Genomic DNA, 17896 nt, shown 5'->3' with positions numbered 1-17896 from the left:
TGTGTTGCTATTATGAGTAGAGTGTATGCAGAATCACGTTGTGTGTAAACGAGACTGAGAAGCAACAGCGCGAGGAGGACGATGACGCAGTCACAAATAGCAAGTCAACTTTTGAATGTGTACTACCCTTCGAAGTAGACATGTTCATGTCATGTCAGCAGGTCACCAAGTTACCACACAGTGCCATTGAGATAATCGGGATTTTTTATAATGCTGTTATATGCTGTAAGAAATATTTTAATACAAATTCACCATTCAATTTCATTCTAATTCATTTAATGATCTTATACAAACATGTAAGAGAAAAAAATAAATCCACTTTCATCTGAGCAATATGAGTTTTTTATTTGAAATTCTACTTATTTAAAAAGGCGGGCCAAAGGCAGCTAGTTTTACATAAAAAGAAAATATGAGAAAAAAAGCTACAAAATGATTACTATTTTTTGTATCATTAAGAATTGAAAAATTTTTTTTTTCAGTTACTGGGCCCAAAACTGCATCATACGTAAAACGTTGAATTTTAATGGAATGATAAAACAGAACAATGGAAACAATGGTACTTTATAAAATCTGTAAATGATAGTTACTTGATTCAATTATATACATTCCCATATCGAACTTTTTTTTTTGTTTATTTAAAAATACTGCGCGTACAGTTATATATATATATATATATATATATATATATATATATATATATATATATATATATATATATATATATATATATTTAAAAAATTAGGAACTAATGATGCAATTTTATTATTAGACCCAAAGTTATAATAATGAATTCGAAAGATTATATTTTTTTTTATTAAATAACACATTGTAGTGTCGTTGGCAAAGATTCCTAGGAAAAGAAAATAAATGGTTTTGCTTATTTTTTGTTTCTCATTCAAACTAGTTAAATATTTGCTTCAAACAAACAAACTAACCACATATTGTATAATGGACAAAAACAAACAAATAGAATAATACCAATCAGTATTTACATGGGGCAGTTTTGCGACTCGCAATTACGAGAAATAGAGTATGTCGCAATGCCTAATGACGCTATCCACTTACATTTATCGTGGAGTTTTGTTCTCGGAAAACACGCCAAACCCCTGAAACACGCCAAATAAATGACGCTTTCTTCCGTTCAGGTTGTTTAGCCTTCCGACGTGTTTTCTCTTACACTTAGAAAACGAATTTATCGGGTGGAAGAAAAACAAAGCGATTACTTTGTAATGTCTTGCGTCTTTTATTTTTAGGTTTGTATAGAGTTCGATGTTCTTTGTAGAGTTTAGATGAGGTTACTGTAGCAGTAGAGAGAGAATATATCGGTTTTATGAAGGGTAAGTAACTATAGGCGAAATTTAATAAAAAAAATGTAGCACACTTTCTGTTATATTTAGCTGTATAAGCTTTGGTTGCATTCTTTCAAGGGGAAATTAGTATTAGTTTTGGAGCTGAATAAAGCTGCGAAAATAAAATTTATAGAATTTGTTTTAAACTAGGAAAATATTTTTGTTCAGCTAATAAATATGTCTGCAGCACTTTTAAATGTCAAGGCTTATTTGGACAGAATTTTTTTTTAAAAAATAAATCAGATAACTTTGAGCGCTTTATTTCTTTATTCAAGAACAAATAAAGTTCTAGTTTTTCTCAAAAAATCATCACTTTCTCTTATTTGTAATGAAGTAAGAAATATACACAGCAATACAATATTACCCGTAAATGATTTACATATGTGAAGCTGTGATTCATTTCCAAGGGGTGAGATATAGATCTACCCCCTTGATAACACATAAACAATAACTACAACGGTAACACATTTTTGTGGCTCCAACTGCGGCATTAGGATGGTGGCTAATTTCAGCCGGAAACATTTGCACTATCCGGAAACATTTGCACCGTTTCCGCCTAGTTTAAAGTCTTATCTGCAGCCCTTGCATACTGGGACGGGCCACCGAATCATGAATTGTGACCATCTCATCATCTGCCGAGCTTTAAGCAAACTTACTCGTGTGGACCTCTTCTGGGAGACTAGGAGCCTTTTGCCTTCATAAACTTTTGCTGCAGATGTTTATTTGGTTTTTCTGTGCTTTTTCTCTCTGTGTTTGTTTCTTGTTTTTGCTGCTGTAAAAAAAGTCATTTTTAAACTACTAAACTTATTTGCCGTTAAAACTGTTACACTTTTCACTTTGTTAAGCTAAACTTGAATACACTAAAATTTCCTAATTACCTTGAAAGAACTTAGTGCCACTGTTTGATTTTCTGGGTCGTTGTAACCCTGGATATAAGAGCTTGGCTTCGATTTATATTAGGAGAAATTTGATTTAATAAATTTCAGTAATACTATTGTTTCTAATAACTATTGTTTCTAATAACTATCGTTTCTTAAAAATTAAAAGAAACGTAATTTTACTTCAAACAGTTTTAGATAAGAAATTCATCCATATACATTTGCCTGTTTTTAGATTTTCTAAAATTTACGCTAATTTTATTTAAATTTGAAGAAAACCGAATTTCGGTAACGAAAAAATTCTTTAACGTTAAATTTCGCAAAAACAATTTTTTTAATTCTAAAAAATGGAGGAAACTAAAATTTAAATCCAAAAATCTTCCCAAATATTATGACTCCAGAATTATGTGGGTATAATTTTGTCAGAATAACAATCAATAATACATTCTAATTGGGAAAGGACTTAGTGCGTTACATATTTTTTGCGATATCGCAGATTAAAGATATGGCAGATTTTCACGATATCACAGATTTTCATGATATAGTTTTACAAAACGAACAATTATGAATTTATTTGAGTAACTTGAATTAGAAGATAATTAAACATCCATCCTTTTGATCACACGCCCCTGACGGTTGCAAGAGAGTAAATCTCTTAATAAGCTAGCAATATTTTAAAATTGCATTAAAGATAGAAGACATATAGCACTGGAGAAACAGACCAGCGTGAATCATTTAAAAAAATCTAGTTTGAAGAAAGTCGGAAATTTAAGAATCATTGCATGTTCAAAGTCAAGTTCTTTTCAAAAAATGCATAAACATGCATCTAAAATTGAGGAAAACCACATTCTTAGCAAAAAACAAACGCCATTAAAGTGATTTTGACGGTTTATTTTGCCGTAACTTGTCCATAAAAATGTGCAAAATTGTTTCAAAAAATATACTTGCTCAAGGAACTACTTCGAATCACTCAGATTTATTTTTAACAATGACATTTTTGCCCAAAATTAAAAAAAACTACTTCCCTTGAAGAAAGATTAGGTAGCTGGCTGTTATAAAATTCGATTAACTCTTGAAGGAAAATAAAAATCCAAATTAAACCAAAGCAAAGGTTTTTTCGCTCTCAAAACTTCTTCTCTCTTAAATTAAAAGTTGCGAATGAACACAGAAGCTACATTTGCAAACACACATCTAATTTCCTTTGATATGGGCAGAAAAATAACAATCACTAAACTGCAGTGCGTGTATAAAGAATCTAAAAAGTAAAAAAAAATACCAAATTTCACTTTCACGTGCCGTTTCACCATTTTCAGATACGATGCTGGAATACAGAATCAATAACAATGTTTGTTTTTTTGGAAGGAGATTTAGCAAGCAAAACTCTTTTACATTCCTCAAAGCTCACAAATCCATTCATTTTTTTTCTCTGGTTGAACGTTCACAAGTACTTAAAAACTCATTGAATAGATACTGGGAAAACGGAAAGCGAAGGTTGTTTTTGTAGTTAAAATTGAATATCTCGAAGGAATGATTACATTCGAGGTTTATTCTTTGTTGTATGCATTTACAAACCTAGTATGGAAGCATTTTTCTCCTGGGTTTGTTTATTATGTCATGTTTACTTGATGGACTAAAGAAGGTAAGCATTCTTAAATCAAGAGAAAAAACTAGTTGTATATTAAGTTATGGAATAAAATTTCAAGCATTCTTTATTTTGTCTAAGAATTTGGGAATGCTTCTAAGTAAATACCTGCTCAAAAGTATATTTATTTAGAGAATGTTGCAAGGTGTTTTATTTCTTTCCATGGTTAGCTCTATTTCATAAATCACATTGCAATGATAAAAACAATTTGTTTACTAAAACAACAACACTGTGAAAAACTCTGGAACAAATTGCTGTAAAAAGTCTTGTCACCTTTAATGCAGCATCCGTAAAATCTATTTTGACCGTGAAATTAATTTCATACCGTATTTTTTAGAGTGATATTCATTTAATTACAGTAATTATGTATATTTAAGAGCAAAGAGTACTGAGATATCATATTCCGGAACAACAGATTTCTGTCTTGTGAAATTATATGGTAAAAATGAATTTTATGGAAAAGTGTGTGCCCCCACACCGGAACCCTGAGTGCTTTTACTTTTAACCGGAATTTGTTCCGGAATTTTGTACGTGATCCTTAAAATAAGTTTCCTTATATATTCACACTTTTCATATATAATTTACAGATTACTTTAAATCTTTAAAACAACCTCATACTGTCCTTGCATCAGAAAGGTCCTGGGTTCGAATCCCGGGCAAGGCATGGATGTTTCTTTCTCTCTCTGGGTGTTCTATGTCCTTTTTCCTTTGTGTGTGAATGTGACCTGCCCTATAAACGGGTTGTGGTTGTGTGAATGGCGTGGCAGAAGTCGAATTCCTGGCCATAGATGGCGCCACTGAAAAAACAGGAACTAACGCATCCCCCTGTCTAAACAGGCATACGACGAAAAAAAAAAAGAAAAAAACTCATTTCACTTTTACATGAAATCAGGTCATGAATCCTTGTCGGAGTCGTAAAATAAGTATTTTTTTTTCTGGAAAGATTTAGTGTAGATGATGATTTTATAGATTTTAGGATTTATTCATTAATAAATTAGGATACTGCAATCTAGAGTGGTGATTTCCAAACAAATTTGATTCACGTTATGTCCTTTCAAAACAAAAGTTTTAGAATTGTAAATTTTCTGCAACAAAAAACGTGTATATATTAATAAAAATTTATTTACTCCCTTAATGGCATAATGTTAAAATATAAAGTAAAGCATCAGTCTGTTGTGGGCACGGGGGAGGGGGGATGCGGAGGTTAGGGATCCACAATTTCGCGACCAACGGCATCATTGTGGCAATACGATCAGCACTGCGCACAGGCCACATTTACTTCCCTGACAAGCTGATGTCCCTCGATCTGGAACTGGTTGGGCTTTAAGCTGCCACTAAGAATCGAACCCCACTTCTTCATAATGACAGTTCAGTTTTTTTAAAAACTCAGCTATCGCGTATAATGCATGCGATGGCATCGAGTGTGCTATCGCGTGTATCTAAATGAAGACCGAAGGAAATTTCTGAAATCTTGTCGAAATATTATTCTGTTCTTTTCTAATAAATTTTAAAGTGGTGTTAGCATATTCCAATAATTTATATGTTGATCAATTTTTTGACCTAAAACCCCATGCACGTAGGGTGTCAAAACTATTCAATAATAGTCGTTCTAATAATATTTTGATCTTAGTCCTGCAATAGTTAATTATCTAATAAAAAAATTTTTTTCGTGTAATTGATGGCTTAAAAAGTAATTTTTTTTTCAAATAATTCACATTTATATATATCCCAGCTTTTAAAGAATATAAAACATTGTACGCCTAAACATTTTATATGAAAAAATATTAAATGGATGAAATTGCTTATTTTGAACTCCGTTTTGAGATCCCATCCCGTAACAACAATGTATTATTTATTATAAAACTAAAGTGATAAGACATTTCGAGCAATATACGATTTATTTTTCACTAATCTATCATTAAACTTTTGCTAACCTAGCATCAAAACAATACAAAACATCTACAACGTATTTAAAAGGCTTAGTACAGATAAACCTATCTGTAGATTATTTTCTAATCTCTTCTATTTTTTTCCTACTTTTGTAATCAGAAACTTTCCGAAAAAAATTAAACCCTTTTTACGCTTTACTTGTCTTTTATGATGAGAGCAGATTGTTTTTCGATAATAGATTAAAGTTTCCTGCATAACTAAACTAACATAAATATATACTTTAAACGATTTTTTTCCTCCATTGATTGAAAATAATTTGTGCAAAGTTCAAAGAAAATTCCATTTATTATAGTTAGTTAAGTTTTTATTTTTAATTCATTTTTTCCTCTTTACAATTCTGATGCTCAAGCTGCACATTTTATACTTGGATGCTCTTCACACTAGTTTAGTTTAGAACCAAGAAATATATATTTAGAAAAAAAATGCTTAATGATTAGCTGTGTATTTTTCTTTCAAAAAACTTAATTTCACAGTTTTTGTTATAAGTAGTTATTATTTTAAATTATAAATAATAATCTAATGTAGTCCAAAGCAAACCTGGTGATAAAGCATTAAAATTTTAAAAAAAATACAGTGAAAAGTTTTTAAAACTTAAACAAATAATGAACTGAGCCTCTTAAGTTGCTAAAAGGGAAAAAAAACAATAGTAATTTTTTTTATTAAATTTATATTGTGTTTAGTACTGTTAAATCACTGCCCATTTTGATGTCTTAAATTTGTTCAAATAGTAAAATACAAATTTCATTTGAGTAGTTTATAAATAAAATAACAGATTAGGATTTGATTTAATATAAAGCGGATGTAAGAGATAATGATTTTAGATCTTAAGTTTATAAAAGAATTATCATGGGGTGTGTAGCATAACCGTTAATGTAAAATTATAATAAATAGTTAAAATATAAATAACTACAAGTCCAGAAGCATAAATTTAAGCAAAGAATTATTTTACGCAATGAGTTAAAATATTTTATGGGAAAAATATTTCTGTGTTTTATTCTAAAATAATGACTACCCGAATTTAAAAATAAATAATTGCATACTTTAAGAAAAGATCAAAGTTTTGATTGAAAAATATTTTAAAATAAAGTTCACATTTTCAGCCAAAAGAAGCAGCACTTCTTTCGTGTAATATCGAGTGTCATTTTAAACAAATTATTCATACTCTTTGATAAAAGAAAATTGAGAGGTTTAAAATAAATAATTACATATCATAGGAAAAAAAAAGATTTTATTTAAAAGAAATATTTTAGAATTAAATTCACATTTGAATTTAAAACAACACGTTTCATTATAACGTCGAGTGTTCCTTGAAAAAAATTATTCGTATTTTTCGAACAAAGCAAATTGAGAAGAGAAAAATAAATAATTGATATTATAAGTTTTTTTCTTAAAAAAAAAGAAAAAGATTTTAGAAATAAATTCACATTTTCACTCAACACAAGCACAACGTTTTCTTAACCAGCGTTCCTTTAAATAAATTATTCGTATTTTTCGAACAAAGCAAATGGAGAAGTGAAGAATAAATAATTGATATTATAAGTTTTATTTTTTTTAAAAAAAGAAAAAGATTTTAGAATTAAATTCACATTTTCAGTCAACACAAGCACGACGTTTTCTTAACCAGCGTTCCTTTAAATTAATTATCCGCAATCATTAATGAAAGCAAATTGAGGGGATTGAAATAAATTCCTTCCCATATCCATTAAAATATTATCTCATTCACATTGACATCCCACTATAATCAATGTCTAAATTGAAAAGTAAACACCGAAACTGATTCCACCATGCGTATGGATAACTACCTCAGAAATCGGAAACTACTGGCTGAAGGATTCCGGAATATTATTCAAGTGAAATTCTTCCATCATCAAGAACTGATTCGATTGTAGGGTTTGAGTATAAACTAAGATGAGACAGTAGGGAGTGTAGGAGTTAAATCTCGCAGTGTCACGCGAGATTTGACGCAGGGAACAAATTGCAACATCATTAGTCTAGACCATCTTGTCTCCATGGGAAATCCTCAAAGTCTTTTGGGAATTAAATGTCTGATATTGTTATCTTTTCTGGCAAACATATGCGTAGAAGAGAGCTTGTTAGCGAGATCGAAATGGTTCTGAGTTTATATGGAAACTGAAATGATTGGAACAAAATGTTTTCAATGAGGGTGTGCTTATCGGTATTAGTTTATTGTTCAAAAATTCTATTCATTGGTATTATAAAACAAATATATCTATCGACAAGAGATTAGTTGTTTTATTCAATATCTGTTTTAGTATAAAAATTTAACTATAGAAAATAGTTGTATTAAAATAATATTTATTGTGATATTTTAAAGCAGACGTAGAAACGATTTTTGTATGTTGCTCTCACTTTATGATGAAAAATTCCTAAGCACCGTCATTACAATTTTGTCCTACACAAAAAATATAAAACTTAGAAACTGAAAATTACAAAGGTAAGCAGAAAAATGAACATTCAATATTTAGTTCGTTAAAAATTAATTTTTAAACTTGTGCAAAACTCTTCAGGCCAAAAATATTGTATCTGATATTGAGATGCTGAAGAGTCCATTTTTTAGTTGTGAGTTTGACTTTAGAAATTACATTTTGCTTGAAAATTATTGCAATTTTGCATGTTTATTTTTTGTTCTAAGTTGAATTGAACATTTTTTTGTTCCAAGTTGAATTTTGTTTCACAGCTCAAAAACTATGAGACTTTGAAATCGCTAAGATCTGTAGAAAATTATTCAAGAAGTACGATGGAATATGAAAGTTAATATTTAAATGTTAGTTCGAGACTTATCAACTATAGTAAAAAATATCATGCGGAAGAATCTACATCTTGCAAAAATAAAATGGCACAGTTGAAATTAAACGTGCAAAAAGAGTTCATTTTATAAATGTAATTAACCTGAGTATTTTGTGAAATTCCAATTTTCTCAAAATTTTAAGGGAAGATTTCGTAAACTTCTTTTTTTTTGCCGTTGGAACACCGGCATCTCTTTTTTGTATTTTTTTCTGATTTTCTAATTAGAAGTAAAAATATATTTTGTTATTTTTTAACCATAAAAAACAGTTGTTTTTTAACTACAAAAAAATCTGAAAAATTCTCGAAATTAAATTTGTTCTGAAATATGGTATCCGAAAAAAGTTTTTTTTTTTTCAATTCAAAAATTCATTAGTTTATTTTGCAAATCAGAGAAACGTCAGCTTTGAATTGCCGTTTCCCTTAGATCTAATCATATGCACTTTTTTGACCTAAATAAATACAAAGTAAGGAAAAAAGTATGAAAAATATGTTTAATGAATATTCTGCATTAAAATGTGTGACTATTTATCTTTCGTTTTAAAACAAATTTCATTTCCCTCTCGAGCTTTTCACTTTATAAGCTCGCGCATGACTTGAAATCAGAAGTAATGAAAAAGTGAATAAATTTTTAAGAAAAATAAGAGCGTTATAGATTAGAGTCTTCTAAATGCAAAGTTTAATGTTTATATCGGAATTTAACAAAAAATTTGAGCACTGGAAAGAGATAAAAGACGTTTCCAATTCTATTGTTAATTGTTATAAAATTATCGTTACATATTGTTAATTAAAATTACTTCATTTATTGCTTCTTTTTGTTTCGTAAGTTCTGAATTGCTAATTTTAAATACTTTTTTCACGTTCAGTTGATTGATTTTAAAATTCATAATTCAATTACATAAAATTCAAATTACATAGTTGTATAATAATAATAATAATATTTCCGCAAAAAAATAAGAAAAAAACATTATTTGGGTTGACCTTTTTCTTCCATTTTTCTGGTTTAAAACCAAAATATATACAAAATTTTAACCCTTTGGTTGGTAATACGTTCGTTCATATGGTAACAGTTTATCAGAAATTCTAACTTTTAAAATTATAGATCTTATCACCACACATTAGTAAAAAATACAAAACTGGAAAGTGAATTTAGCCGAATTTACGGGCTTTTATACTACGCTCTTAGATATCACGGTAAAACTAAAAATTGTTTTTCACATGTATCAAATTTTATCTCATATTATAAAACTATATTTCAGTATTAACTGTAAGATAACCATTACCAAACTGCTTCTGTAAAAATTACTGAGTTTTTTGGAGTTACCATAGAGCCAGAACCACGGTTAATTTTACCATGTTCCGGAAGTTTTGAAAATACTTATTTTTCTGCTCAGAATGCCACATTCATAATAGAAACGGAACTTTCATAACAAATAAATGAGTTTTTTGAGATCCCTAATGTAAGAAAGGTTCTACAAATAATAAATATATCTATTAAATACATCTAATAAAAGTATTTAATTTCAATTCTGGAAACTAGTAAAATTATTATAAATACAAATAATTAAAGGAAATAAATCTTCAATATTTTTACTGTTTCGTGTTTTTAAACTTTAAAGACTTTCTACTCTTTGAAATTTTAAACCTCATGAATTTTAAATAAAACTGTAAATATTTTATTAAATTCATATTTCGTGATTTAATTTTTTTTCTTCTAAAAATGGTGGGTAATATCAAACCTTAACAAATAAGTTGAGGTAACAAATAGTCGGAAGTATTCATTAGAAATCTGCAGCATTTTTATGTCTTACACTTTAAGCACAAAGTATTGTCTCATTTTTAAAGCTTCGGACAATTATTAAAGTTAATATTAAGCAACATTCTAAAACCCGTGTGCTATTTTCACTTTTTAAAATGGAGCATAATCTGAATTGAAAGAAATATTCCGTTCACACGTAATCTGGCCTCTCATAAATATCTGAAACTATGTATGAAAAATCATCTACATTTTTACATTTTACTGATTAAAAATTGTCTTTTTAAAATAAATGTAGCTCCTAACTTCATTTCAAAATCAAAATCTTCATTCAAAGTTCTAAATTTTATTTCTCTTTTAAAAATATTAACTTCCGCAGTGCAAGTATCTAATACAAAAATTCAAATTAGTTAAGTTTCCCCATGTGTTTATCGAACTAGAACTTACTTCGAAATTAAAATAGAATTTTTACAAGAATTGTTTTGGTCTTTTCCTTGCTTTTAATTTTAATGAAATCCTTAGAAATCAATCTATTTCATTATAGAGTTTTAAACTTATTATTGATTGCTACGCCTCGTCTTATAAATGCTTAAAAGCTAAATAAATTGACTATCCGAATGTTCTTTCCGTTAAATTTGAGCTTAAGCGGTAATAAAAGTGTCTATTAATGCCTGTGAAAATTCCATAAAGAATTCTCTTATCAGATTCCTCCATCGTTTTAAGTATAGAAATCGATATTCGATTTAGTGCTAACTTTTATTGCCCGCTAATTAACGAATCTTTATACCGATAATTATTGACTTTAGATTTCGATGAAAGCCGAATTCTTACCAGAAATCGGGAATTGGAATCTTAAATCATTGTTTCTTCACACAGCTTCGGCCACTAGAATCGGAATGAGTCCTTTTTAACTTAAAAACCCTCCACTGATGTCAAATCAATAGCCGTATGACGACCAAAATTTACCGGAGTATCGAAAAAGCAGGGGAAAATTTCTAGTTAGTTCCAAGAAAGTCGAAACTTCGATTTATTTCGCGCACACCTCCTATATTATTTCGCCAAAAATAAATTTTAAAGTAAATTGGAGACAACTCGAGAAAAATATTTTTCTCCTTCTTATGGAATGATATTTGAAGATATATCATTTTTATAAACTTCCATCGAGCTGCCTTCAAATTATCTGCTTCTGTTATTTTAAAGCAAGATGATTTCGATGTTTTTTAAGGAAATATTAACTCGGAAACGTCCTAAAATAGAGATTATATTTAAGTATTTATTTTTGAAACAAAATATTTTTAAGAAAATTACGAAAATTCAGATACGTTTAATCGAAAGAAACTAAACACTCTTTGAAACAAGTATTTAGTTTGTTTTTTTTAAATTCATATACGTTGCAGCTGTTTTACTAAGACTTGAGTTACAGATGGACATTTATCTCAAAAATTTATAGTAAACTGCTTTCTGTAAAATAAACTACGTTAATTTAAGTTAAATTTTGTCTCAAAAATATATATACCAACTTTTTGCTTTGAAATGCATGTAGCAAATATATAAAAAAAAATTTACTTTGAAAACTGTTTTCTTCTCATTTTAAAATAGCGGTAAACTTTCAATTCAAGTTTTTTATTAGAAGTACGATAGAACTAGCTTTCACTTTTTTTCTGAAGTATATAAACATTTACAAATGTATGTGTTTTATGATAAGTACCCCAATAAAGAGGACTATTATCACTATAGGATATTACTCTCAACATTATCAATATACTATATTATTATCAATATATCATACATTTATCATCGAGTATCATGGAAAATTTTTATCATTCTAAGATAAAATTGCTGCTGCCACACGGAGTAAAAAACTTCTGGTAACATTAACTTACAATAAGGTAATGACATTTCTAGTGAAAAGAGGAAAAAAAAATGGTTTAAAAAATTTGAGAGAAAAATTGTTTAAATAGACAGGACTTGCTGCCAAATTTTGCATTAAAAGTTTTTGTAGTTCTACCCGTTCAGTTTATAAAAATAATGAGTAGCGCAAAAAAATATACCTTTTTCTGTGAACTGATTTAATTTACACAGAGAAAAAATTCTGTACTCTATGCTACTGAGAGCTTCGGGCAAAATCTTAATTATGGTTAATAGAACCAAAATGTACGATATTTTAACAATCTATTTGATAATTTTTTTGTTCAGATAGTAACGTCTTACCTTAAATTCTGGTTTGCAAAATTAGAGTTCTTAATACTACGTGTTTCGTAAAAAAATACAAAAATTAAAGTAAATCTTACCTAATAAATGGTTTTTATTCCATGCTTTAAGGAAGCATGACACAATTTCCAAATATTACCACATTCACCAGTTTTTATCTTAATATGTTAATTTTAATTTTGCAAAAATCATTACCAAAGTGCCTCGTTAAGAATTATCGAGTTTTTGGTGCCAGAAACGCTGTAAATTTTGCCATATTCTGATAATTTTGACCATACTGTTTTTCTCAGTGCATTGATAATGAAATCATTAGAAACTTGTGTAAATGTATGCGTTTAATATAAGCTTAATGGAGGATACGGACCATACCCTCTTACAAAAATGTTTTTATTATTGGTTACATTTCCCGACAATTTTTAAAAGTTAAAGAAATCAATGTGATGTTCTGACATGGGCATTATATATTTGTCATTATATATTAGTAATTGTATAAGGGCATTATATATTGGTCATTAAACATCTATGATAATCTATCTGCCTTTCAAAAATGTATGTAATTTATTTACTGACCAGATTTAAAATATATTCATTACTGTATCTCAATTTATAATTTTTAAATAAAAAAGTCATATCGTTGTCAAAACAAATTTCATGATGATTTTATTTTATTCGGTAAGGATTATTATATATAGAATCAATTAAATCCTCATGTATCGTCTTTTGCTTTAAGTAACGGTCCGTTCGAAATTTCATCAAAAAAAAAACTAGAACCTTCAAAAGAAAAACTGAGATAACTTGAAATTCGTTACATTAAAAGTATTCATTGCGCTGCGCTCTGATTTCGAGAAAACTCGCATTACTTATTCTACGATTGAATCGAATTTAAAACGTTAACTTAAAATAAAACTATGGTGTGTTATCTCTGTCTTCCTTGTCTTTCACTATAAAAGTCATGGCCATTAACACGTAGTTCCCAACTTAATGAAAACAAATGACCCACCAATAATGTTGGTTGGAAACCCACTTGGGTTATCATTGGACTGTATGCCGACTGATGGATACAAATGACCACTTTCTTCGGTACAAGGACCGTGTACACTCTATTCCATCTTACTTCCCCCCTTGGGCCACATATTGGGCAACTATTGCAGCTTATGCTCGCTTAATTTCTTGTTGGTATTGCTTTTAGTTTTTCTCTCCTTATAACGGTGACTTAGTGCCATTGCGTGTTGTGCCATCTTAGATCTCTTTCATTGTTTTATGAACGCCTTTGGCGAGAGAGTGATTACGTTGTATCTTGGTCATTAGTTAGGCTTTATTTTCTGGTTCAAAATAAATGCTAAAAGGATTGAAATGAAACGGAGTTTCCGTTATTTAGGTTTTTTCTTAATGGTGACTTTGAAATCGTTGAGTAGTATCTATGTCATTTAGGCTTTATTTCCTACTTGTTCAAAATAAATGCCAAATAGGTTGGAATATTATTGAGTTTCTATTTGTATGGTTTTCTCACTGATGCCACCATGGAATCCCTAAAAATTTTTGATATTTTTTTCTATTTAGTTCCTTAGATATATAAGGCATTAATAAATATAAATATTTATTAACTCTCGGAATTTAATTAAAAATATTTTTTTTTAAATAAAAATATTAATAAAAATTTGTATTTTTATATTTTTATTCTTAACTGTTATATGTTCGACTTTGTTCAAAGAAATAATTTTATAGCAGCTTACAGGATTTTACAATGTTTTTATTTTTACTCCTCTAATAATTTTGACCTAGTACCTATTTTGTCTCTTTCTAGTATCTTTTGACCTAGTATCTTTGACTTAGTACCTTTTTTGACCTCTTCAGTCTCTTTCACTAGTTTATGAACTCCTTTGGCACGAGAATGATGACTCTGTATCCTAGTCATTATTTAGGCTCATTTTCTAACAGAAAATAAATCGAAACATTATTGAAATGTTGTACAATTCCAATAATTTCATTCTTTTAGGAAAACAAGTATAAAGTCAATGATAAATAATCGGTTTTCGTGGGGGGTTTCTCAGACTAATTCCTTAGATACGATAATTTATTAAATACTAATTACCCTCTAGAATTTAATTTGGAATTAATTATTTTATATTGGTTAAAATTTTTTAATTAATTATATTTTACATTGCTCACGAATATTTTTATAGTAGTTTACCTAATTTTAAGGGCTATTTATATTTAATCTTCTTCCTCTATTGAATATCAAAATTTTAAAATAATACTTTTATAATTAATAATACTTTTTTTTAATATAATGATAGAAGAATGTGTTTGCTTTTCAATCAGATTATCATGAATTAAGAATCTATAATAATAAAAATCCTAAGTAAAATAATTTCTTTTTCGGGAATTTTCCAGAAAAAAAAATTAAAAACATTATTTCTAAAGATTTAGGTTGAAAGTAATAAATTATTTTTTTATGGTTATTTTTCAATAAAAAGAATTAAAATTTAATTAAAATAATAGTAATACTAAATTCACAAGTAATATACATCCATAAACAAATTCATATTTAGAAAAATAAAATGTCCAATACTTTTAATCAAAAAAAAGATAAAGAAAAATGTTTGTTAAGAAAATAACACTTATCTGAAAACACATGTGATAGTTTACATTAAATACAACTAAATTAACTTAATTTTTTTTATAAAGTATTAAAAATATAATCTTTATAACATTTAACACAACTGATCAAAGAAATTACTCCTCCTTTTTGCATTAGACTGAAATTAGTTTATTTGAATTAAAAGAAATAAATTTTAAAAAAATACATATATAGTAAAGCTATTCAAAAGCTTCTAAAAAATTTATTAATACATTAGTTAGAATTTAATGTAATTAGAAACAAAGATTCTTTAAATAAGGAGTCGTTTTATAAAATAATTAATTAATTAAGCGAACGAAGTCTTAAGAAATAAGATCAGACATTTCGAAGAAATAAATAATCAGTTGTTTTAGATAAGATTAAAAAAGGGATTTTTTTAGAAGATTTGACATTTTTTTTAATGTTTACTAATGACTTTATCTTTTTTTTCTGAATTATAGACATTTTATCTTGTTTTCTTTTTCTAGAGTTTTTGAAATTTAGATACTTAAATTGAAAAGGTGTGCAATTACTTAAAACGCAAAAATTTATCTAAAAAGGGAATTTTTTTTATTGATATAAAAACTTCTGCTATGTGAATCAAAAACAATCTTAAAATGATTACATAAATTTTTTAAACAATTTGATATGATTTTAAATGCATAACTATCATTGAAATAAAAAACAATTTTAATGCAAAACATATTTATATTTTGTAACTTTTTTGTATCGTTTGTTTGTCTTAAAATTTGAATCGAATCATTCATTGATTCAACATTTAACATTTTATTAAATACTAGCTGAATACCTGTTCTTCGTACGCGGTGAGAAAAATCAATAAATCAGTATTGAACAATACTACAAAATCATGCACAAAGCTGTAAGACAAATATAGAAACAAATAATGAAACTAAAATATTATTATTGTTTGTTGACCTTTACAGTATGACATTAAAAAAAGCACATATTTATTAGTTCATCCCATCATATAAAATAATAAGTGTATTCAGTATCATCTGGCATATTGCTATTGCTCAAGGCTACTCCTAATATTTAAAATTTGCTATATTCTACCGAATAGTAAATATTACGAAAATTAATATTCATTGTCCTCAAAAATAGCATTGGTGTTATTTTTTCCGTTTCATCTTAACGAATCAGTACTATTTCTCCAATTATTTTGCTTTTTCAGTTATTACCTTTGATTTTAAATTATTTAGTTTTGTAGTAACACGTTTTAAAAGCATATCTAGAAACAAAATGAATGCGTGGTTTCAGATAACCTTAAAAATAATAATTTGGTGACGTAGTCCACCTATGCCACCGTGATCACGTTGATCTTTCAGAAAACCTGGAATAATGGGGGGAAAATTATGTTCTAATCATCGTAAAATAATTAAGAACTTATTGTGAAGGATTTCATTTTTCAAAGACGGTTAAACGACTCACTGAATAGAATAACCTAAAGAATAACCTTGGATTTAGTAAAACGTTTAACAACAACAATGGACATCTCAGAGCACAACTATATAGTTATTTATTATATTCGAAGTAGCTAAATTAGCACTTATTTTTTCAGTGAAGCAATTAATTCTTATTTTAATATTTTTCATCGGTGAATTAGTTTTCAAATGAATGTTGCATTCCAAATTATAAGAGTACAGCTGATGATTCAAACCCTGATTTGGTAAATATTATACCATTTTCAAATAAACAGTTAACTCCATATAAATCATTTTCATCTAATTGTATACGAACATTCCATATGTTTAATTTATGGAAACTATATAAATTTAATTTCATGTGTATAATCGTAATTTTATTTGCGTGGAATATAAGTCAGAATTTCTAATACATCTTCATCGTAGTTTTCAAAAATTTTGCTTATTAATAAATATTATTTGAAACAAATTCATTTTATTTGTTTAGATTGTTTCCATTATTAGTTTCAATAAATTTGATATAGAATGGAAATTTCAAAGACCTATGATATTTTATTTACGAAAAGATATTTTAATTTATTTGCATAATTACTTTTTCATATGTTGGTTATCCTATGGGCAAAATTCTTACAGATTTTTTTTGTTTGTTTGAAGAGCCTATATCTGTGTTCAATATACCACTTCTATTTTACTTTCAGCTGTTTTTTTATTCCGTCAAGTCTCATAAACTGATTGCTGTTTACGTATCAGTAACAAAATTTTCCAGAGCAGCAAAAATTTTACGAATTTATTTTCTTGCTATGTTCTCTTTTAAATTTCGTAGTTTCCCTGAAAAATATCGAAATTAAAATGTCATAATAAAAAAGCAAAATAAAAAAACAAAATCTGAACAAAAGATTAAAAAAATAAATAACACTAATTCAGAATGGTGAAACAAAATTTCATACGTAAAAAGAATGGACTAAATTAACGCTTGCTATTTATATCTAAAATTATCTGTTTTGATTTTATTTACGTTCTAATCATAGTTATGAGCTGAAAGGTTGCTAATTTGCAAGAACAATAAGCAGTATGTTGCCCGAAATATTCATCTGCATTCTAGCATTTTTTTTTGTCCAAAATTATGAATTTAAGTTCATATTTTATATTTTCTCTCATTAACAGATTTACGATAGTCCATAAAAGATTTTTCCATCAGACACATAAACAGCCTTATTAAAGCACACTGAAAATCCTTTCTTTC

Source organism: Parasteatoda tepidariorum, chromosome 3, assembly GCF_982258835.1.
Source record: "Parasteatoda tepidariorum strain Cologne lab strain chromosome 3, Ptep-v5.0, whole genome shotgun sequence".
NCBI classification, from domain to species: domain Eukaryota; kingdom Metazoa; phylum Arthropoda; class Arachnida; order Araneae; family Theridiidae; genus Parasteatoda; species Parasteatoda tepidariorum.
The sequence above is the reverse complement of the archived record's forward strand: the minus strand, read 5'-3'. Positions refer to the sequence as shown.